Source organism: Rhipicephalus microplus, chromosome 5, assembly GCF_043290135.1.
Source record: "Rhipicephalus microplus isolate Deutch F79 chromosome 5, USDA_Rmic, whole genome shotgun sequence".
Classification (NCBI taxonomy): domain Eukaryota; kingdom Metazoa; phylum Arthropoda; class Arachnida; order Ixodida; family Ixodidae; genus Rhipicephalus; species Rhipicephalus microplus.
The window spans coordinates 209,675,529-209,700,352 of NC_134704.1; the positions used below are offsets into that span (position 1 = coordinate 209,675,529).

At 45.2% G+C, this 24,824-nt stretch overlaps 2 protein-coding genes across 19 annotated transcripts in view; one reads left to right on the forward strand and one right to left on the reverse strand.

Moving 5' to 3' along the window:
• The window catches only part of LOC142818109 (uncharacterized), a 495,850-nt gene that overhangs the window by 456,652 nt on the left and 14,374 nt on the right, over positions 1 to 24,824 (reverse strand). For 16 of the 17 annotated variants that reach the window (XR_012895582.1, XR_012895581.1, XR_012895580.1 and 13 more), the window contains exon 2: positions 17,326 to 17,501. The gene's annotated coding sequence lies outside the window, so the exon portion shown is untranslated. Of the gene's footprint in view, positions 1 to 13,752; positions 14,712 to 17,325; positions 17,502 to 24,824 lie in introns of those variants that run through there. The other variant, XR_012895583.1, reaches the window with a different exon arrangement.
• LOC119173543 (uncharacterized) overlaps positions 1 to 24,824 on the forward strand; it is a 699,991-nt gene that overhangs the window by 413,633 nt on the left and 261,534 nt on the right. The window lies entirely within an intron of this gene.

Genomic DNA, 24,824 nt, shown 5'->3' on the forward strand with positions numbered 1-24,824 from the left:
AATTGCTAGAATTGGATTCCCAAGTGAAATCCAATGCGACCAAGGCTATGTTTTCACAAGCGCGCTTACCACGACATTCATCAAGAAGTGCGGCATATCCATACACCACAGCTCTTTCTACCATACGCAGAGTAATTTGGTCGAAAAACTTCATTCAGTAGTGAAGCCAATTCTGCTTGCGCTCTGCTTCGAGAAGGGCACCGAGTGGGACGCGGCTATTCCCGCGATGCTCTTTGCTCTGCACACCGTCACTCACGAAGCGGCTGGTTTCACGCCGGCGGAACTCGTTTACGGCCCAGTGCTTCGTTCCCCTCTGACGTTGTTGAAGGAAAAGTGGGAGGACAAATCTGTGGACAAAACGGTGGTCGAGTACGTGCTGACGTTGTTGAAGCGCCTACGTGAATCGCAGAAATTGGCGCACATCAAGATGGCTGAAGCTAAACAACGTGCAAAAGGGTAGTACGACAGATCCACACGTGCACGAACCTTCAAGGAAGGCAACAAAAAACTCATTCTGAAGTCGTCAAAGGCAAATAAACTGGAAGTAGCATGGGACGGGCCTGTCACTGTTAAACAAAAGCTCTCCAACACCACTTATTTGGTCCCGACGCCCGGCAAGTGCAACGATGTGACACTCTACCATTGCAATCTTATGAAGCCCTTTGTCGAACGCACGGGAACGCTGGAGCATCGAACGCACGGAGCATCGTCTTAAACGAACCAGAGGCGATAAATGTTCTAGTAATTTAAGTGCCGCCCCTTGTTCTTCATCGTCAACTGAAGACATATTTGAGTCTGTAGCTACACAAGCCTCTTCAACAGTCGAACAAAGGAAGCAGTTGAAAATGCTTATAAGCAACTTCAGCGATTTGTTCAGCCCCCACCCCGGCAGAACCAACCTTGTCGAACGCGACATCGAGTTGACATCTGACCAACCCTTCCGAATCAGGACGCACAGATTTTCACCCCGTCATGAGAAGCTGTTGAACGATTACGTTCAAAACATGTTGGCCCTGGGTCTAATCGTGCCGGGGGAGAGCGAATACGTGTCACCGATATTTATCGTAGGAAGTCCTGGCAAGGAACCCCGATCATGTACTGATTATCGAAAATTGAATGCGATTACAAAGACCAAGTTGCTTCCCATTCCTAATGTCGAAGCCTTGATCGAAAGAGTTTCTGCAGCACAGTATGTTTCCACGTTGGATCTAGTCCGCGGCTTCTGGCAAGTGCCACTCACGGAAAACGCCAGCCAGCTGGCCACTTTCATGACTCCGATAGGCACATATCACTTACTTGTGCTGGCTTTTGATCTCAAAAACGCACCGTTCATAATTTCAAAACTAATGAATCAGGTGCTCACAGGCACACAGTCATCTGCTGTTCCCTACCTCGATGACATCGCGGTATTCTCGAACACTTGGCAACAGCATTTGGAACATTTACAGGAGGTTTTCCTTCGACTACGTAAAGCAGGCTTGACTCTGAAAATGACTAAATGTCGTCTTGTGAACACCCACGTCCACTACTTGGGGCATGTTGTTGGCCAAGGGAAGCGACGTCCTTCCGAACTAAAAGTTGACGTGATCACTAGCTTTCCTTTGTCGAAAACAAAGACCGACATGCGTTCATTTTTGGGTTTAGCTGAATACTACAGAAGCTATATTCCTAACTTTGCAAACTTAGCTAGTCCCCTCGCAGACGCAGACCAACTACAGTGCGTTGGGATACGGCTCGAAAGGCAGCGTTTGCCGAGAATAAAAATATTCTTGTCAGCCAACCGGTTCTCGCGGCACCAGACTACTTCCTCCCTTTTCTAGTTCAGTGTGACGCCAGTGATCGCGGGATGGGCATCGTTCTAAGTCAAGTGAGCGAAAAAGGCGAGGAACGCCCTGTGATATACGTCAGTAGAAAGCTCACGTCTCGTGAGCAGGCATACAGAACACCAGAAAAAGAATGCGCCTGCTTGGTGTGGGCCCTCGAAAAGCTCTCGTGTTATCTGAAATGGTCTTCCTTTGTTTTCGAAACCGATCACTCCCCTTTGGTGTGGCTCAACCAGATGTCAAACAAAAATGGCCGCTTGATGAGGTGGGGCCTCCCACTCCAACAATTTCATTTCCCAGTCTGGCACAACAAAGGCAAACACCATGCAAATGCTGACTGGCTCAGCCACACTCCCTAGTGTTTCTCTTTTTACTCCCTCCCATTGTGTGTGTGCATGCATTTCGGCGCAGGCTTTTCCATTGTAGTTTTGGTTTCGTGTTATCTTCTCCCAGTGAATTCAACAGTCGGGCTTTCCCAAACGTGGGCGCCAGGTTGCTTTTGACGTAGTTACTGCGCTCCTGCTGCTTGTTCACTATGCTGTTTGAGATCCTTTCATGCCGCCTGACGAGTCAAACTCTGCGCCAGGTGTTTACTGCCAGCTCCTTCTCGCTACATGCGTGGCATCCGAGCACGAATCGGCGACCGAAGCCCATTCTCATCGACGCCCCCTTCTGGGAGCCCCAAAAATTCTGTGGGCTTGTTGGGGCCCTTGGACACCAAGTGCCATCTTCGTCCACTGTGTGGGTGCCAACCACAACGGGTCCGCATGTGCCGCCATGCATCCCGCCGTCTTCACCCGTGTCAAGGACAAGGACAATGTGAACGTGTGAAACGCGCAGCGCTTGCTTGGACAAACTTGCCTTGAATGTTGGCCACCTGTTCCTACCTTCAATTGTTAAAGAAGCGTCATCCTCTTGAACGCTTTCAGACATGGGTAGCTTTGGCAGAGTTGTAACATTCGCCCAGCTTGCCGCGCTCTTTTGTTTGGCTTTCTGATAAGCTTGCGTGCTTGCCGCGCTATCGGCTCCTCTTGCATTGTTTTTTCCACCCTCTGATTGGTTCACTAGTGCATAAAAAGCGCGTCGCTGAGTGAATAAAACGGGATTGTCTTCCTGACACTGCTTGCGTTGTCTTTCTTCGGCACCCGTCGGTCGTCCAGTCGTCGAGTATGTAAGAGTAGTCACTCCAGTCGGCATGTGCCCTATCAGAGTGAGCATTCGGGGACGTGCATGTCTCGCCAGCTGCCTCGTACTTCGTGACTGTTCCCGAGACTTAATCCTGGGAGTCGACTTTTTGCGGGAGCACGGTGGTATTATCGATCTTCAAGAGCGTACCGTGACGTTTTGGACAGCTGGATCCTCCGACAAATCTGACGACATTCGTGACAGCATGTTTCGCGCTTCTGCCGACAGCATCACGCTGCCTTCGCGTTCAAGCGTCCTAGTTGATGTGGTGTCCGACAAGTTACGGGATGTGAAGTTGTCGCCGAAGGCAACTTGGCGCTTTTGTTCGCGCTTGGTGTCTGCGCTGCACGCTGCCTCGTCACGCTTTATGACGGACACTGTGCTTTACTTGTGACGAATTTCAGTACCGAGTACCAGCACCTGTTTTATGACCAAGCCATCGCTTTCGCCTACCCTATCGCAAACGTTTCAGAATGCTTCGCATCTACATCAGCTGACGACGGGCTTCCACCGACACCAAGTGACGTGACTTCACTACTTGCTAACGTTTAGGTCAACTCGACCCTTTCGGAAGAACAATAGACCGAGCTACGTGAACTGCTATATCAGTGTAAAAAGTGCGTGTCCAACTCGAAGGTTCATCAGATCCCGCTTACCAAACACCGAATTATTACGTATACAGACGCTTCGCCCATAAAACAACACCCTTACCGCGTTTCGTCAAAGGAACGTGAGGTGTTAAATGCTAAAGTGGAAGAGACGCTGCGAGATGACGTTATCCTACCTTCGAAGAGTACTTGGTTATCTCCGGTCGTGCTCGTGAAAAAAAAAACATGGATCACTGTGCTTCTGCATGGACTACAGAAAACTTAACAGCGTGACTAAAAAAGACGTGTATCCGCTACCCCGCATCGACGATTCCCTCGACAGACTGCGGCAGGCCAAGTATTTTTCATCGATGGACTTAAAAACTGGCTACTGGCAGATCGAAGATAATGAATGAGATTATGAAAAACCCGCCTTCGTTACACCAGGTGGCCTATGTATATTCAAAGTGCTTCCCTTCGGCCTCTGTTCTGCACATGCAACATTCAAAAAAATGATGCACACTGTTCTTACCGGTCTAAAGTGGCACGCGTGCCTAGTTTAACTGGATGATGTTGTCGTGTTTTCTGCGACCTTTCAGGAGCCCCTGAAACGTCTGCAGAATATGCTGGAAGTGCTCCACTCTGCTAACCTGACATGAAGCTAGAAAAATGCCACTTTGGTTACAAGGAACTTAAGTTTCTCGGACATGTTGTCAGTGCGGATGGTATTCGGCGAGACCCTGACAAAAGTACCACCATGGCCTTGTTTCCTGTGCCACGTGATAAAAAGACAGTACGTAACTTTCTAGCGCTCTGCGCGTACTATCGCTGCTTTATAGCCAATTTTTCTAGGATTGCTGAACCGCTCACTCGATTCACTCGTGAAGATGTTCCATTCGTCTGGGAGAAAGAACAGGACGCAGCTTTCTCTGGACTACGGGAGCGTTTGCAGACACCTCCAGTCAACGCTCACTTTGAAGAAGTCGCTGATATTGAAATTCATACTGCCACGTTCCATTTCCCAAGCTTTTGTTATCGTCCCAAAACACCACACGATTCTCAGCGCAAACCGCGCCAGCAGTTTTCGAGAGGGTTCCGGACTGTAGTAGATCATTTCGATAAGATCACGCCCACTGTGCGAATGGTACAGATTGTTCTGGAACGTACGCTGCCGCCAGCGGTAGCGCTAGAACATTCGACGGTGGGAGTATAAATGCCGACGCGCTTCGCCGCTTGTCAGTTGTTGATCGAAGGCCGACGCTCCGTTCGCCGCTATCAGTCCGAGACTGCTATCTGTGCGAGACTGCTGCTGTAATTGGACTTTCCGTTTACCGGGCACAGGTTCACCCAAATAAACAGTTAAATTCCAATACGGAGTCTCCTGTCTTCGGCCACGTCACGACCCCGTGACAATACTGACGCCAGCAACGTAGTTTTTGGTCCTGCCTTCCTTCAACTACTAGAGGGCACAGCGAGTGATAGCGTACGCTAGCCGCACTCTTTCTCGCGCCGAGGTCAACTACTCCACGTCAGAGAAAGAGTGCCTCGCTGTTGTATGGGCCACGATGAAATTTAGGCCTTACCTTTACAGACGCCACTTCAAGGTAGTGACCGACCACCGTTAGTTGTGTTGGTTAGCCAACCTACGGGACCCGTGTGGGTGACTAGAAAGATGAAGTCATCGCCTGCAGGAATATGATTTCACAATTGCTATAAACGGGGTCGCAAGCACGAAGATGCCGATTCATTGTCCCATGCGCCTGTGAAAGTTTGTGATCACAACACCGAGGATGACGGTGGTTTTCTTGGGGCCCTTACTACAACGTATCTGATTACCCGACAGCGCGCGGACGATGAAATTCGTGCAGTAATCGAAAACCTTGAAGGACGCAGCTCTTCCATACCTCGATGTATTTCTCGAGGTCTTTCGTCATTATGTCTGCGAAATGGGGTCCTGTATAAAAAAAACTCCAACGGCAATGAGAGAACCTATCTTCTAGTTGTGGCAACTGACATTCGTTACGACATTCTTCTCGCTTGCCACGATGAGCCCACATCTGGTCACTTAGGCTCCTCTCTAACTCTCGCTTGAGTTCGACAAGCGAATGTTAACGCCGCAAATTCCCGCCACTGAAGCTCGCGGGGCTTCTTCAACCAATAGAACCACCTAGAGCGCCGTTCAATCAAACAGGAAGGAATTTACTGGGGCCCATTCCGCTAACACCTTCCGGCAACAAGCGGATCGAAGTAGCCACCGACTATTTGACGAAGTACGCCAAAACAAAAGCACTACAATGTGCTACGGCTTCCGACGTCACCCAATTTTTTATGGACCAGATCGTTCTTCGACATGGCGCCCCGTCGTGCGTAATCACAGAGAGATGAACAGAATTCACGGCCCTACTCATTCATGCCGTATTCAAGCTCAGCTTCACGAGCCATCGCAATACCGCAGCATATCATCCGCATAGCAACGGCTTGACAAAGCGACTCGACAAGACCATAGCTGACATGTTATCCATGTACGTAGATGTCTAGCATAAGACCTGGCACAAGGTGCTACCGTACGTCACATTCGCGTACAATACTGCCATCCAGAAAACTATGCGATTCATGCCTTTCCGTCTTGTCTATAGACGTTAGGTCCAGACCATGCTCGATGCGATGCTTCCACACAATTGCGACGCTTTGATCACTCCTGACACTGTGCAGCTTACCCAATACGCCGAAGAAACACGCCAGTTAGCACGCCTACACATTAAGTACCAGCAGAGTACAGACGCATGCCAGTACAACACTCGCCATCGACAAGTTGAATACCATCCAGGCGATCAAGTTTTGGTGTGGACTTCAGTCTGACGCCAGGGATTGTCAGAAAAACTGCTCAGTCGCTACTTCGGACCGTACAAAGTGTTGCGACGCGTGAGCGATGTCAACTAAGAGGTAGTCACTGATGGCGCCTTCTCACCAAGGCAGCGAAGGCACTCTATGGAGATTGTGCACGTAGTGCGAATGAAGCCGTACTTCACGCGGTAGTGTGACTGTGCATGAACCTTACTGCTGTTTTTTTTGTATGCGTGTATTTTCTGTTCGACCTGACTTTGCCTTTGTACATTCCGAGTGCCAGAGTAATGCCAATTTCTTTTCAGAGGGTGAATTATGCCACTTGGCCGCTAGGTACGGTGAGCGCAAGTCATGGCTGCCCGATAGAATGGAAGACGATGTTCTGAACTAGCACATCGAGGTTAGTCGTTGATTATTGAAGAAGCCATCTTGCAATTTTGGGCGTTTCCCCGCAGGCTCAGTTCTTTCGAGTTGAAGACCTTTTGTAGCACGAGACAATATATATATATATATATATATATATATATATATATATATATATATATATATATATATATATATATATATATATATATATATATATATATATTTATATATATATATATATTTGGTGACAAAGATTGATAGCTGGAGACCATGCTTTTTTCTGACTGACTCGCACGTGTACACTGTCCTTTCTTGTTTTTTGTTTTTCTTTTTTCCCCTTTTCTCTCTTCCTTTTTTTCTTTTTTCCACATGCACATACAAAGTGTTTACGTTCGCCTACCACTTGATGACCATTGAACGGAAACGAAGATTAAAGGTAAATAGCCGACCAACCCATTAACGGGAAACCCTTTCTTTACGCACGCCGCACGCCAACCGACCCATTACGGGGAAACCCTTTCTTTACGCACGCCGTCACGGACCCTCCCGGCACCGCGGCAACAATCTTGGGTGGCCCGACAGACGTCGAGGACTGAACAGCACGTGATATGAACCGTATGTTGACGTACACGGACAGTTGGATTTGTTCTCAGTGTTGACAGTGGTTCTTCCTCTTTTTTACTTTCTTTCTTTTCTTTCTTTTTTTTCGTCTTTCTTTTCCCACTTTTTGTTTTTTTGTTTTTTTTCTTTTTTTAGTTCCCTCTCACTCTCGCAAACAACTTTCAAGGCGAGAGGGACGCGGCAGCAACGAAGTTTGGAAGTTTATGTCAGTAATACTCATCCCCTGATGAAGGGAGGACCCCTCCCGAAACTGTTGGGAAATAAATATATTTATCCTTGTTCACAACGCTCCCGTTGTGCCATATTCCATACCTTCACGGAGACTAACTGGCCCATCGAATTATTACTGCCACTATATATACATATATATATATATATATATATATATATATTTATCGCAGCGAACCCGTTACTCGAAGGTCGCACGTTCGGTGCCTGCCCACGGGGCAAGTTATCTTTTGACCAACATTTCTTTCTTAACATTTACCTTACAATTTGTTCTAATAACGTCCCCTATACTTTCCTTGGCAATATTGTCTGTTATATCAGAGTAATATTGTGTCAAAACATAGAAAAACGACTCTTAAGTATCAGCTTCTTTCCCTTATTCATTAACGAGGGTCTCGTACTGGAAGCCTTGGTGCCTTAGGTTGTATCCTAGAGACTATTGGTCAGCTGCCAGCTCGTAATAAGTTCACGTGCTGCGTGACGCCACACAGACTCACAAATGAGTGTGCCACTCTCACCACCATGGCTACAGATGGTGCTGACTGACTCTCCCACGTTTAAATTCATATATATACCCAATAAAGTGGCTGGGAGGATAGCCGCCGTGATAGCTCAGTGGTAGAGCATCGAACGCATTACCTTAGGGTCGCAGGATCGGATCCTGACCACGGCAAGTTATGTTTTCATCCAGTTTTCTTTCTTCATATTTAAATTACTATTCGCTTTAATAAGTTCTATATATTCCTTGGCAACATAGTATGTAAAATCACATTAGTATTGTGTGAAACACCGAAAAAGGAGCCCTTATGCCTACAATTCTTCCTATATATATATATATATATATATATTGACGAAGGCCGTGCTACGGCCGAAACGTAGAGTAAACAACTGTCAAATTTTCGTAAGTGTGCTCCTTTATTTCTTAATTATATGTGCACCGGACCCACAGAATTTCTTTTATATATATATATATATATATATATATATATATATATATATATATATATATATATATATATATATATATAAAAGAAATTCGATTTCATTATATATATATAAAATGTTCGATTTCATTATATATATATATATATATATATATATATATATATAATGAAATCGAACAGCCAATAATACCAAGGAAAGTATAGGGGAAGGTATATATCAGACCAAATTGTGATGTTATTCTGAAGATAGAAAAGTGGGTGAAAGGATAAGTTGCCGCGGGCAGAAATCAAACCTTCGACCTTCGAAAAACGCGTTGGACGCTATGCCACTGAGCTACCACGGCGGCTATCCTCCCAGCCACTTTGTTGGGTATATATATGAATTTAAACGTTGGAGTGTCAGTCAGCGCCACCAGTAGCCATAGCGGCGAGTTTGGCACATTATTTATGAGCCTGTGTGGCGTCACATAGCACGTGAACGTATTACCATCTTGCAGCTGACCAGAAGTTCCTCGTACGCAACCTAAAGGCACCAAGTCTGCCCCGAAGTCTGCCATCATGACACACTTATTTGACGTAAAAAGCCCTTCAGTGCCGTTCAACGGGAGTACCCACTGGTAGTATTTTCACGATATCAACCTCACATGTTACGTCAGATACCTTCAGGAAATCCAGAGGTATCTTAAGCCCTTGAGAAAAATTTCGCTTGTATGGATGGTAGGGATCTCTACATACGCAGTTATGGTATTATGGATCCGCATGATGCGGCATCCGCACGATTCGTATATACGGCTGCAGCATAAAGGGCTCCACATATACGCAATCTATATTGGGCACGGCGGCTGTACCAGCATGCGGACCGTCTGTAATCTATTCCTCTTTATTGTACAGATTATCAGCCTACTACCGCCAGTTCGTGCCGGGTGTTCAGGAAGCTGCGGAACGACGCTTGCTGCGCATGACTGCGATTCTTCTGTTTGGCATGCGCCTGAACTGCGAGCATCGTCGCCCTGGGAGAACCTGAGTCGTCACTCCTCGAAAGCATGCGCCATGGATCACTGGCAGACGGCAGCACGAGCACCATTCAGCGCGGCTATTAGTTCGCGCCCGGCGGTCATCTCGACCATTGGGCACAGCGGCTGTACCAGCATGCGGACCGTCTGTAATCCGTTCCTGTTTATTGTACAGATTATCAGCCTACTACCGCCAGTTCGTGCCGGGTGTTCAGGAAGTCGCGGAACAATGCTTGCTGCGCATGACTGCGATTCTTCTGTTTGGCATGCGGCTGAACTGCGAGCATCGTCGCCCTGGGAGAACCTGAGTCGTCACACGTCGACAGCATGCGCCATGGATCACTGGCAGACGGCAGCACGAGCACCATTCAGCGCGGCTATTAGTTCGCGCCCGGCGGTCATCTCGACCATTGGGCACGGCGACTGTACCAGCATGCGGACCGTCTGTAATCCGTTCCTGTTTATTGTACAGGTAAGAAAGCAGTATGGAAAATGTGTTCGCTCTGATGATCCCTTTTTGCTGGTGCTGCCGTGCCCATGGCTCAGTTGTTTGTTGTGCCGCGCTGAAACTGTACTGAGGAAGTTATTGTTACTGTGTGGCGATATCGAGATGAACCCAGGCCCGGGTCTGGAGCAGATTGCCAAAATGTTAGCAGACATAGCAACTGATGTTAAAGACATCAAAGAAAAGCGACTATCATTGAGAAGAAGCTTGATGCCCTATCTGGGCTTGAAGGGAAGGTAAATGGCTGTCAGGAGCAGTTGTCTTCGTTGGCAAAAACAATAAGTGTTCTAGAAACTAAAATCGATCAACTGGAAAACCATAGTCGCCGGTCAAATCTAATCATTTATGGTCTTCCCGAGGGAGCAAATGAAAACAACGAAACGCTTGAAAGTGCCGTCAACACAGGCATTCTTAAAGATATCATGAAACTTGAACCTGTCGGTATCGAGCGTATTCATCGTATAGGTAGACCTGAAACTGGCAAAGTTAAGCCAGTCATTTTCAAATTGCTTGATGGGCGAGACAAAGCTAGAATACTTAAAAACGGGTCCAAACTTAAAAATACCACGCTAGCTATCGGGGAAGACTTTTCTCCGAAGATACGAGATATTAGAAGAAAGCTTTGGGCAAGAGTAAAAGCTAACAGAGCTAACAATGAGAAAGTAAACTTAGCATTTGATAAACTGTATATCGATGACCAGGCGTATGTCTGGGACAGTGATAAAGACGAAAGAATTCCGGTAAAAAAAAACGACGGGAGCAAAACCCGCCCGATGACCAGACGGTATGCCCAATCACTGAGTCACACGTAGGAAAACAACTCGCATTTTCTTCAAAAAATAATTCAACGAAAAGTAAATTTTTCGTTACCGGTCAGCAGGGCGTTAAACAAAAACGCCTTCGCTTGGTTAACATAAATGCCCGAAGCGTCAATAACAAAACTGAACTAATGGAAATTGCCCTACTTCAACACGATCCACATGTAACAGTTGTGTCTGAGACATGGTTGCTCCCCGAAATAGCTGATAATGATGTATTTCCGCCCTCGTATAAGGTGTTTAGGAAAGACAGAACTACAAGGGGAGGTAGAATAGCCATACTTGTGAAATAAACACTGCAGGCCTCATTAATTGGTTACATTGACGACTTAGAATGTGTATGCATCAAGCTGTCTTGTTGGAGCCATATTTTCATCTTGTATGCACTTTACAGACCCCCAGAGGCTGCTTTCGAATCCATGAAAAAGTTAGCTGAACATATGTCTCAATTTTGCAACAACAAAATTTTGTTAGCAGGTGATTTTAACCTACCTTCTGTTGACTGGGAACGTTATACGACAGGACCATTGTACAAAAAAGAGACTGAGCTTGTGTTTAACATCATGCTAACCCATAACTTGATGCAAGTTGTGAGGGAGCCAACTCGTGTGCATGGATCCTCTAGTTCGATTTTGGATTTAGTATTTATAAGCCGTGAACTCGAGCTGCACTCTGTTTCAGTAGAACAGTGCCTGTCTGATCATAAATTGGTTACAGTCTGTTTTCCTCTTAACAATTTTACAAGTACTAAAAAGTCTTCAGTGCGTACCTTTAAAGATTACTCGCGAGCAGATGACGTATTCATAATAGAATACATGGAGTCGTGTTTTGCTGCCTTTGAGGTGGGCGATGTTGAGACAATGTGGAATCAATTTAAAGAAATGTGTCATCATTGCATCAATCGTTTTATACCGAATAAACATAAAAAGTGCACAAAACAACTCCCTGGATAACGCGAGATATAATTCACTTAAAACGAAAGATAAAACGCTTAAGGCAGAAGCATGCGCAATCTCGTTTCCTCTCAGTCCTCAAAGACAGCCTTGCACGGGCTATACGCTCACCCAGAGATCGCTATTTTAAGACGATGCTGCCCAACTTCATAAAAACTGACCCGACTAAATTCTGGAACTACATTGGTGACAGAAAGAAACCTCTCACCGAAATGGCAATTGATAGCGTGATTGTAACCGATCAAAGAAAAATTGCTGATCATCTTAATGCGTATTTTCAAAGTGTGTTTTCCGGCTCTAGTGTTTATGTTTCAAACGGTAGAGTGTTCGACCTATGCGAAGTCTCTTTCGTGTCTTATTCTGGTGTTTTTTCGATGCTTCTGAATCTTAATTCTAAAAAGTCCTGTGGACTTGATAATCTCCCAAATGTGTTCCTAAGAAGATATGCCGAACATGTCGTTAAATTCCTGCATGAAATCTTCCATGTTTCATTGTTGTCATCAAAGCTACCATGTGACTGGAAAGCCGCACGCATTAGTCCTGTATTTAAGAAAGGTGATCGCTTGTCGCCTCAAAATTACCGACCCATATCCTTGACCTAAACCTTGAACACATATCCTTGAACACATAATTGCTACACAAATTGGACATTTTTTGACTCAACATTCAATCCTGACCAATTTTCAACACGGCTTTAGAAAGGAATATTCGACAGTGACGCAACTAGTTACAATAATCCACTCATTTGCACTTAACCTGGATAACAATAGGCAAACTGACATAATATTTTTAGATTGCAGTAAGGCATTCAACAGGGTTCCACACGAGAAATTGATCTCGAAACTTAAACGTATTGGCCTTCCCGAAATCCTTGTAAACTGGATTGCTGACTATCTAAATAACCGTGAACAGTTTGTTGCTATTATTGACCAGCGTTCGCAGTCTCTACAGGTCCCATCAGGTGTACCCCAAGGAAGCGTCCTAGGGCCATTGCTTTTTTTTCTTTACATAAATGATATTGTATATGTCATCACCCCTTCTGTACAAATTAGATTATTTGCAGACGTTTCTGTTTTGTTCTGGAATATTAACTCTTTAGATGATCAAAATGAACTTAACTCAAACCTTCATAATAATCATCTGTGGTGCAATGAGTGGGGAATGATCCTTAATGCAGAAAAGAGTGTCTGGATGCGTTTGACACGTAAGAAAGTTCCACTAAATAATACGTACCAGCTTGGGTCTTCAACTCTTAGGTTACAAGCTACAAATATTTGGGCCTAACTATAACTAGTAATTTGTCTTGGAACATGCATGTAGACAACATATTTTCAACTGCCTTTCGGAAAGTTGGTTTTCTAAGACATAAACTGCGTACCTGTCCTGCCAATGTAAAGCTTCTCAGTTATTATTCTTTTATACGACCTAAACTGGAATACGCCAGCATTGTATGGGACCCTTACACTAAGCTTAATACTAACAAACTTGAGCGGGGTCAAAGGAAAGCTGTTCGGTTTATATATTCAAAATACTTACCGTCGGATTCACCTTCCGCGCTGATGTCTGCAAACGACATTCAGACCCTTGAATCCCGCAGACGCGAACAACGGCTGGATTTCCTTCAATTATTACTTACTCGAAAACTCGCAATCGATTCATCGCCTTACTTATCTTTTCTGTCAAAAAGGAACACACGACACCATCATCTCAATTTGCTAACCCCATTTTTTGCGAGAACCGATGCCTTTATGTATTCTTTTTTTCCGCGAACAGTGTCGGACTGGAACAAGTTATGCGAACCTCATTCGTTGTAACGTATGTGTAACGTATTGTAAAGTATGAGGTATGCAATGTATTGTCGTTGTTTGGCGTAAGTTACTACTTGTGTTGTGGAACATAGTGTAATGTAGTGTTGTAGAGCCGGGTGTGTTGTTGCTTTGCATATTGAAGTTTATTGTAGTGTATAGAGCGAAGCGTGATGTTGTTACATAACGAACTGTATTGTAGCGTGTAAAACAAAGTGTGTTTTTCGTATGATGTACGTCATTACGCCTGTGGCATGCGTGACGTGCCCTTCCTGCTTGGACCACTTAGTGTCCGCAGTATGTATTAAATAATAAATAATAAATAATAGTAAACGTAAATGCGGTATTACGGATGCCTTATGATGCGACAGGTCACGCGGAACTGTGATCAAATAACTGTTGAGGGTTATTGTCCCAGATCCATGATTTGATTGTGAGAAATGCCATAGCAGAGAATTCCAGAAATTCCGGCGACCAAGGTTTCTTTAACGTGCTGCTAAGTTTAAGTACAGAGGATTTAAGTATTCTCGCCTCCATTGAAATTGTGGCCTTCACAGGCAGTATTCAATATCATGACCTGGGAGTTATGGTAGGGTAAAAACCGCATGATATGGCTGCGATATATACATCTTGCGCATCATATTCCATTAAGATATGCTACGAATCATTTGGGAAAATAAAAACTATATTTTGTAAAGAGAGCTTTGATATTGTACAGTTGTTTCTAATATATCATGTAGAGCAAACAATAGTTATTTCACAGGTTTAAAATACCTGCAGTGTGAGAGACCACGCAACATTTTCCCAGTACACATTTACACAGCAAGAATAAGTATATACAGTGTAGTGTGAGAGATAACACACCCAACTCCCGGCACGCACCACCACACCAGCATTGTCTTCTCCTTCTGCCACCACTTTAATGACTATCATCTTATCTACCAGGTGCCAACTCATGCTCACCACTCGGCCAATGAAGAACTTTTTTTGTGACTTCTCAAAGTGAAATTCAAAAGCACCTGAAATAGGTCAAAGTGAATGCTATGATTGAGAGCAGAAAGAATGAAATCAATTACTAACAAAAGTTCTGTAAACGTGCTAGTATCTCTAAAAAGTGTTAAAGCTCTGGAACATACTATGTGCACATTCCATTTTACTTGCGATATTTGAAATAACTGCCCTATTCATAATGTAGAAAGGGCAGGAAAAAAACGACTCTTTACGAAGTGCCACATAATGATCGCATTTGTTCATAGAAACATAGATTCAGACTTCTGAGTATCAAAATGCAGGATAATATCTTCAAGAGAACAATACAGTTGCAAGTCGTAATTTTACGAAAGATACCATGAATAGAACTAAAACCAAAGAAACAGGCTCAACATGGCCGCCCATTTCAAATTTTTACTGCTTCAAATTTTCGAAGTAGTAAAAATGTAGCAGTGCATTTCTACTGTACCTCAAAACACAAAAACACTGTGGCTACACGACACCGTGGCTGCGTTAAAAGGTGTGCAAACGAGCCTCAATACGTTGTTAGTGCTCTCACCTGCTCAACCCTTGTGTTGTATCGTGCAGTGCTAAGCTGACACATGGCTTTGCTATCCCTAAAGTACCTATGTAGTGCGTGATTGTGCAATGCATTTAACTTGCTTTACTTAGTATGCTACATGGCAATGGTCGTCAACTTCCCACAACTAATGTTGGTTTACTGATGTTAGAGTGACAAATTTATTCAATATAGAAACAGTGCATCAGCAAAGCTTTTGAACCAGGCGAGCATTTCTTTTAATATGCTGGTTACCACGAGAACGTCAAGGTGGTGCTAGATTTACTCAAAAAATACGACACCACAGCTGCTCGAAAACGTTTTCGTGCTGCTTGGGCATTAGCACGTGGAAACGTGTTTTTTTTTTTAAATGCGAAGCATTTCTTAGCGAACTTCGGCCACTTAGAGCGTATCTGTCTATCTAACTATCTATCTAGCCGCTTACGTTTAGGTGCTCTCGCGGTCACCTCATTTACTTGGTGTGAACCAAAATTAGCATGAGAAGGTAAGATGCTTTAATGAATTCGACGCGCTTCTCAAGACATGAATATTGTCACAATCTTGTCGCCTACGTCGTCAAACACTTCCCGTCAGACAGTGGCACATACCGACGGGCGAATATGTGCCAGTGGTATGCGAGTATGTGCCACAGGTAATAAACACTTCGTATCTATCCAAGAATGACGAGAACACACATGGGTGATTTCAACGCGCGTGTGTTAAGAAATACCAGACATTGGTAGCGTTGCCCCGACGAGTCCCAGCTGGAATCGAACCCAAGCATTCTGGGTACCAATGAAGCATTTTACCACAGAGCTACGCGAGGTCTCGGAGCTACTTTTTAAATAGACGCTAATCTTTGTGAAACGTTATTAGTGGTTGCAGTTCTGCCTAATAAAAACACCACATATGTACTATTTTAATACAGCCGTCACGCCGGGTTAACGTCAGATGTGGTTAGTTGCTATGCGCTGAAGTTGATTTATGTAGCAGTGTCCGGGGCCAGCATCTTCGCAAGCATCAACGCTTCATATGAGCCTCTGGTGTTGCTAATGCGCATGTTCCAGTTGACATCGTCGTGCAAGTGCAAACAGCTGGTTATATAAACATCTGCAACTCTTCAACATATGTCCGTGCATGCAACATTAATACATATATTTAGCGTGATTTCATGACGTGTAGCTCAATAAAAAAATTGCAATATGGTCTCTTTTCCTCCACATGCTTCGCATAACGTAGTTCCTGGAACGTGGGATCTGCCGTTTTTTTTTTCAAGCAGAAGTGTTGAATAAAATGCTGCACTACTTAATATTTTTACATTTCAGGGTGGCCTGTTGGTCATGTTTTGGATACCTACAGCCTTTCAAAGAGGTCATTTTGTTTGCAGTGTGATACCACTTATAGCGCAGATACTTGTGCTTCCAGCAAGTTACTTTATAAGCGGTCTATGCCGCATTGATTTATTCAGTGAGAAAGTTACGGTTTTCTTGAACATAATGTCATCTATCTGTAATGAGACCATATATTCAAATAGTTTTTCGCTATCTTGTGAAGGAGCCAGTATGCTTTTGCAACGAATCCACTAGACGTGATCAATGAATTATGTAGCATCCATGATGCAAAGGGCACCCAAATATTCACTATACATATCTAAAATCGTCATGCTTGCCCAGCCAAAATACTTATATAAGCTCAAGTCTGCATGTAAGGGTTCCTGGGAGTAAAACTGCAGCATTTTATCTCCGATCGGCTTTTTTACATTCTAACATGTGAACACAACACGAGTATACGGCTAAATGCTGGCAGCTCTAGAAGAAAGCAATGCAGAGAATTTTCCCCGACACATCTACACATTTACCGTGGTGACAAACCGACAGAAATTGTCGTGGCAGCCACAACCACTTTGTAACTTCTGAACAGCAGCACCACATCGGGACACTAGCACCACCGGGAAAATCTAGACATTAGCAAGCTAGGGGAATCTCCCCACTTACCACGCCTAATTGTTCTAGCAACCCTGGTTGAATCTCACCCAGTATTTCAGCACTTATGACAGGGCAATGGTAAAGCATTCGCACACTCACACTGCAGAAGATCAAGTCTCTCTGGGGATTATCCCCTTCATTCTTTTCGAATAAACAGCAGCAAAGTGCACTGGTAATGCACTCCTGGAACAGGTTTTTATCTCCCGCCAGTGTCTGAGGGTCCTTGGTCTCCACTGGAGAGCACTGCAGCTTCTGACTACTTGCTTGAAGTTAACCTGCACAAGGTCATAGGTAAGGTCTTGAGAATTGTAAATCATCATAATCGAATTCGCACAGCTGAAAAAACACTTTTATTTTTCAGATACACATTAGGGCTTTCTTCTTTAAGTTTTTCAACCGGCATTTTTAACCGCTTTATCATTTTCTGGCCCTGCACTTGATTTTGCCGGTACTAGCTTCTCATGTAATTACATGCGAAAACAGCTCATCCATCGCAATTCCAAATGAAGAGGGAAAAAAAGGTAGCTGCATGGTTTGGACAGCCTCTTTAATGAAATGGCTTCTGGTAACCTGGATGGTGCTACAGTAATGAAAATTTGCTAAGAATAATAATATTGAAGGAATGAACTAGCCAGAATTTGCGATGACATCCTGCTGAATATAAGAAGGCCATAAATCATAGTGCACGCTTTTCATAATTTAGGTAGTGTTGTATTTTCAAACTGCGTTTAAAGCTCCTAATAAAGAGCAAAACATAGAGCTTAGCAGAAGAGGCTTGGTGCCGTGCTGTTGAGTCAATTTGTTTGCTGTACATGGTTTTATGCCTTTATGTGCACCATAATTAGTGCCCAAGACCACGCGATAATATATTATTACCTATGTCCCCTCTATATTGTACTGCTTACAGGACAAAGGAGTTGATGCTGAGAAGGAATTTTGCCTTCGTGACTAGTGCAGCGTATGAAAACGCAACACATGCTTGATGAATTCATACACAATTCTTAATGCAAGCATGTGCACTGAACTGTAGTGCCCAAACATGTACTGCTGTAGTGCTCACTATCTAGTCATTATAGCCTGTTGTGTGTAGAAAGCTTCATAGTGGCCACAGATTCCAAAAATATGAAAATGTTTTGGGGTGCATCGCGCGTTATTTTCCATAATTCGACACTGATAAGTTGCCTTTTCATTGATTTAAAACAAAGCCGTACAATAAAAATAGTTGTCAGTGCCTGAATTGCTGTATGCTTTGAAATATGTAAATATAATAAAGTGAGTTATGCTATATGGGACACTTTTTTTAGAAATAAAAAAGTACCATATAGCACAACGTGGTCTGCATGAGCTGCGAAACCGGGTACCAATGCTGAGAAAGGCAGGCCCCACTCGATACAAATAATTTAAGTGAACCTAGTTTTATGTTGACCATACTTGGCAATATCTCCCTTTTTAGCTTTGCTCGTTGCATGTTTTTTTATTGCACTAAGAGAGAAAGATAGAGTGAGAGAGAGAGAGAATTTTTTGGAAGGCAGAGAGCTTGACCTGAGCTAGTTCGCTCTAGCCTGCTACTCTACACAGATGATAAGGGAAAGGGGAAAGAAAGAGGAATGAAGGGTGATGACGGGGACAAGAAGAGGTGGTGCGTATGTACAGTAGCCACTTAGTATAGTACCCTACAGTCTAGTATCTAGTCCAGTGCTTTTTATAAAGTCTAGAACCGCCTTTGTAGCAGTTTTTGACACTGTTTGGTCGTTCATTGCTGACAATATGTTGCTTTCACTTAGACCTGTGACTTGTGGCCCATGTAATGCTGTAATAAAAATGGAATGCAAGATTGCCCAATTCAAAGCCTACAAAGCGTATTCAGCACCACATCATGTAAGCATTTCTCATGCAAGTAGCAGAATGAATGATTCTGCAAAACATATCTTACTTGCGTGCACTGCAAGCGCCATCTCTAACACTGATGCATTCTGCCAGTTTCAGATTATGAGGCATGATTTGTAAATAAACAGTAGAAAAGCTACAAGCCACATAGAAAGGCAGGTGGTGTGCAACTGTTTCACACACAAACATAAACACACACACACACATCCACACACAAACACACACATGCAAACTCAGGAAAAAAGGACTGGCTCACACAGTCAAGACGAACAAGATTCAGTGTTTCAGAGAGACGAGTAGGCTGACAAATTAGGATCTACTACTCATGCTTCATTTTACTGTCACACTAGTGATGAGATGAGTTAAAAAGCACGGAAGCTGTTCGTTCCCACATTATAACCAGGCACAATGTTTTCTTGGAATCAAAAACAAAAATCTGTCCACGTACTTTCAGCATGCTTTTGGCGATGCGTAAGTGCACACAGCCTGTAATGCCAGGTATACGATTTCTTGTGCATTATTCAACCAAATTACCTTCGGCATTCATTTGTGCCATGACATGTTTTCAAAATACATTAGCTCAACAGTCAACAAATGTTTGAGAGCATTGATAATTTATCTAAAATCAACTTAGAACATCAGGAAGACAAACCATTCGCCTGATAGAAATAGGCATATATGAATACATGCATCACAACTATTCTGAGCCTCTTTCAGCAATACAGGTCAAAGTGACATCAGTTTGTTTAAAAACCCCTCTCGTTGTAACGTGCAAGCAAAGCACCTGAACGGACGTATATACACTGCTTGTAATTTTGTCACCACCAGATGATGCCTAGCCACCTCTCAGAGTCACCAAACATGCAAAGACAACAACTCATCCTGGTCGTGTTGTACCGAAAGCGACAGATTCACAATGAATTCGTTTACTTTTATTACGAGAGAATCATTGCGAATGATTTATTTACAACCATAATAGCAGCTCAGTATACTTTTTATAGGTTTGCCATTGCCGGAATTGGGCCACAAAGACTAAGTTAATTTTCTTTTTCTCATTGTTAATATGTATATTGCATCCCACAAACTAATTGCAGCAGGGTAGAAGGTACGAGGTATAAGCAAGCTATGTTTTAGGCCAGCAAAGCATAATCCCGGAAGTATTTGCCTAAATTGCTCCTTAACCACCTCTGATAATTTTTTAACATTTCAAGTAAACTTATGCATCGAGTTTAGAAGAGTGTTAACACAATGAATAGTGCCAAAAGCGACAGCAGTACAAGCAGCAAGCGCCCTACACGTTCCTAGAAAAAATTCCTTCGCCTGTCCAGGACTCGGAAGTGTCCAGCTTTTTACTCTTCACTGTGATGTCCACATTATGACCTGCTCATCACCTACAAGAGTTGTTCATCAGCTCACAGCTCTAGCTTCTCGCACGGTAAGGAGGTGCACTGTCTCTCCATGGGAGGAGATACAAGCTAATGAACCACATATATACAGAAAAGGCAGAACCAAGGAAGCCTCTTTTGTATCATCAAACGCATCAAAAAATCTGACCATTAGATATGCGCACAGCTGCACTGCAACACCACAACTAAATTTCGACCTCTAGGTGGTTTCGAGATCATTTAAAGCGGCAAGCTTAAGACATTTGCACTTGTTTAACACATGACATGTGACGATGATATTTGACTTGTTAATCCTGTTTCTGAGCATTCATTGTATATGCAACCACCGATAACCATCGTTACGAAGCAGCATAGCACAGGCCATACAGCCATGAATGCACACTTTAATCCGAAGTCATGCTTGCTACTCGACCACTATCAACACAGTCAAAAACAAAGGGCGAAGTCAGTTATAGCCATGACCCACAATACGCTGAGACCAAAGATCCAGATGTGCTTTGTCAATAATAGGATAATTTGTTTGCCACACTCATTTGGCCTTCTTTCCAAAATTTAGGTTTATATTACGGAAACAATGCAAAATAGTCGAAAATGCATTGCTGCTCAAGCATCAGAATACAAACATATAGCAAATAGTAGTTTAACATTAAAAATTACAGGCAACAGAGTGCACGACGATTGAATCGATTCAAGATAGAAAGCACGTGCTTCAAGCGTTGCTGCCACGTTTTCGTTTTCTCTGCATTGCAACTAGCTTGCTTCACTCACCCAACATAACTGCAGAGATGCTATGAAAAGACCGAGCAGCTGATGCAGCGTAGGCAAATGCATCTTCAGGGCTTTCCGCCCTTCCTACTGGCGAAGCAGCTCTGCAGCCTCCACACTGCTACAACCAACTGGAGAGATGAGCATAGTTTACCTCATGTTCTGACTCATGAGTCACTGACATACATGCAAACGCGGAAGCATTTTTAGGGAGCTGGCAGCAACCGTGGTGGCACCGTAGGCGGCTAATTTGTTGCCCCAGTGAGTTTTGCTCACAATAAGGAAAACGTGTGTGGTTGTGGGCTGTAATAGTTGCATGCAAATAAGGCAATGTTGCAGTCGCAGGAAGATGCTGATGAAAGACGCCCGCAGCCGCACGGTAGAGTAGCTATATATGGTTCCTACAGTATAAGGAATATTATACAGCAACTCGACCCTGCAGTGCATCATTGTAATAGAAGCAAGAGCTATATATGCTCCCTTCAGTATAAGGAATATTATACAGCAACTCGACCCTGCAGTGCATCAATGTAATAGAACCAAGAGCTTCTGCCACACACACTATCTCGATGGCCACTTCAACTGGCTATAAGAACAATTTAGCTGCTTGCACCGCCATCGTCCGTGCAGGCTCCTTTCAGGCACCCTGATATTTAGGAGAAAAAAATACAACTCAAGCAGTAGTGAATGTCGGTCTCAATGTGATGTGTAACTGCAAGTGTGATGATGTGAAGAAGAAGATGTGCCTGCGGCGAGCAGCATCGCCAACGCCTGGCTCTCTCGGCTCGTGCTTTGGCTCGCTGCTGTGCTGATCTCTGCTGGACGGTTCTTCACGCTGTCTTGCCGTTGTCGTTATCGACTAATAAACCTCGTCACATTTGGTGGAGAGTGCTGTTCATCCCCGTCGTTACACCCTGGAACTGCGAGCCGCACGCTACCGCCCGTCACGACTGACAACGCCAACCCATCGGCATCGTCGCCCCAGTTCAACTGCCCTGGCCATCCTAAACTACGGGACCCAAAGGTCTTCAGCGGTGCGGATGGGACCGACTTGGAAGACTGGCTTGAGCACTACGAGCTGGTAAGCGCCAATAATAAGTGGAATGAAGCCGACAAGCTGGGACACGTCATATTTTACCTCACCGGCGTCGCAGGATTGTGGTTTAACAACCACAAACACAACATCCCCACATGAAGCGTCTTCAAGACGTCATGTGCTGAAGTGTTTGGTCGGCCGGCTGTCTGCAAGCAGCGGGCAGAACAGCGCTTGCGCGGCCGCTCTCAGCAGACTGGTGAAAATTTCACCAGCTATATTGAGGATGTCGTCGACCTTTGTCGACGCGCGAATGACACCATGCGCGAGTCGGACAAGGTCAAACACATCCTGAAGGGCATCGACGATGGCGCATTTCAAATGCTCTTGGCTAGAAATCCGAGCACAGTTTCTGAAGTCGTTAGCTTATGTCAGAGCTACGACGAGTTGAAGAAGCAACGCTCTCTGACTCGACAACCTCAGCTTGCTGGTGAGCCGCTGTTCAGTTTCGACACCATACCTGACAATTTTCTGCATTGCTTCTGCAAGTCCGAGCCTTCATCCGTGAGGAAGTCGCCCGCCAACTTTCTCTAGTGCCTTTTGCTCATGAGACCGCCACCTGTCTACACGCCCCGCTTCGCACTGCTATATCGGAAGAGGTTGCACAAGCGGTTCCCCTTGCGCATTACGAGCCGCCTCTATCTAGCCGTGTCCACTGCCAACATGTCGCACAGCCGGTAGGTGCCCCTGTCGCCTATCCGCCAGCGATCCAGCCTGTGGCCGCGCCCCTAACGCATGCAGCGCAGCCTGTGGCTCCTCCTGTCGCCTGTTCGCAAAAGATGCAGCCCATAGCCGCCCCGCTCACATATGCAGACGCTGTGCGTAGGCTTCCGCAAGCGCCCTACACCCCGCGCTCACAGCGTACACACCCGGCTGCTTATACTACACCATGGGCGGCACCACCAGTCGCCAATCTATGGAGGACGCCCGATAACCGACCGATTTGCTACGCCTGGTTCACTCCCGGACACGTTGCCCGCTACTGCCACTGTCGACCTCAGACGTTCGGCAACTATGCCCGGTCGTCGCAACCCGGCAGCCAACCCTTCGACCAATACGGGCCGGTCTCGTCACCTCGCTATGCCCCTACTGACCACCTTGACTTCCAGCCGCAGTGCGCACCGTCCCCTCGTCGGCGATCGCCCTCCCTCATGCGTCGCCGGCCCGGACCTTCCGAACAGGAAAACCAAGCACCGCAGTTCAAGAGGCAAGAACTGCGCCGTTTTCGAACTGTCTAAGCTGTCGCCCCTCTCCTGCTAACGTGGTCGCAGTAACTGTTGAAGATTATTGTACTTTCGCCCTTGTGGACACCGGCGCAGCTGTTTCTGTAATTGCCGCTAATCTCTGCCGTTTATTGCGCAAAGTCACGACACCGCTTTCAGGACTGTCGCTCCACACCGCAAGCGCACAGCAAGTAACGCCTCTCGCAGCCTGCACTGCAATAGTGTCCATCGAAGGCAATCTTTACATCGTGGAATTTATTGTTCTCGCTGTCTGTTCGCATGACGTCATCCTCGCGTGGGACTTCCTATCCCGCCATAATGCCGTCATCGACTGCGCTCGCGCCGAAGTTGAGTTTTCACCCTTGTGTGATGTCCCATTACTTGATGCTCTTCATCAGCCGGCGAAGTTGCTCGTTCACGCAGATACCGATATTCCACCTGGGAATTATGCCCTTGTTCCCGTTTCATGCAACGCCTACACTGACGCTACATGTCTTTTTATGCCTTCCGATATCTTTAAGAGTCGTCGAGCTCTGCCGCTGCCTTTCGCAACAATTGGCCTTGCCGCCGGAAGAAGCAATATGTTCGTAAGCAATCCGCTTTCCATACCTGTCACTTTGCTTGCGGGGGAATGTCTCGGCCGCGTGCAGGATCTCGAGCCTCCGGCTTTGGTTGATGTCCCGGATGACTACTGCGACCACCCAAAATCACTGTCGGCACTCGAGGAGTCGTCCAAGGATACGTTTTCTAGCGATATTGCCGACACTCTCACTCCCACCGAACTAGCCGACCTGCTGGATCTTCTGCAAGAGTTCAGGAGTTCTTTCGATGTGTCGCAGCCTCAACTGGGCCGCACGTCACAAGTCAAACATCATGTTGACACTTGCCTACACCAGCCACTGCGTCAAAGACCATACCGTGTCTCCGCTGAAGAGCGCCGTGTCATCAACATTCAAGTCGAAGATACGCTTCTTAGAGACGTCAATCGACCATCTCACAGTCCCTGGGCGTCTCCTGTCGTCCTCGTGCGTAAGAAAGACGGATCTATCCAATTTTGCGTGGACTATCGTCGTTTGAACAAGATAACCCGCAAGGACGTCTATCCTTTGCCACGCATTGATGACGCCATCGACACCCTTCACGGATCGGAATTTTTCTCGTCACTAGATTTGCGGTCTAGCTATTGGCAAGTCCCAATGACTGAAGCCGATCACGAAAAAACGG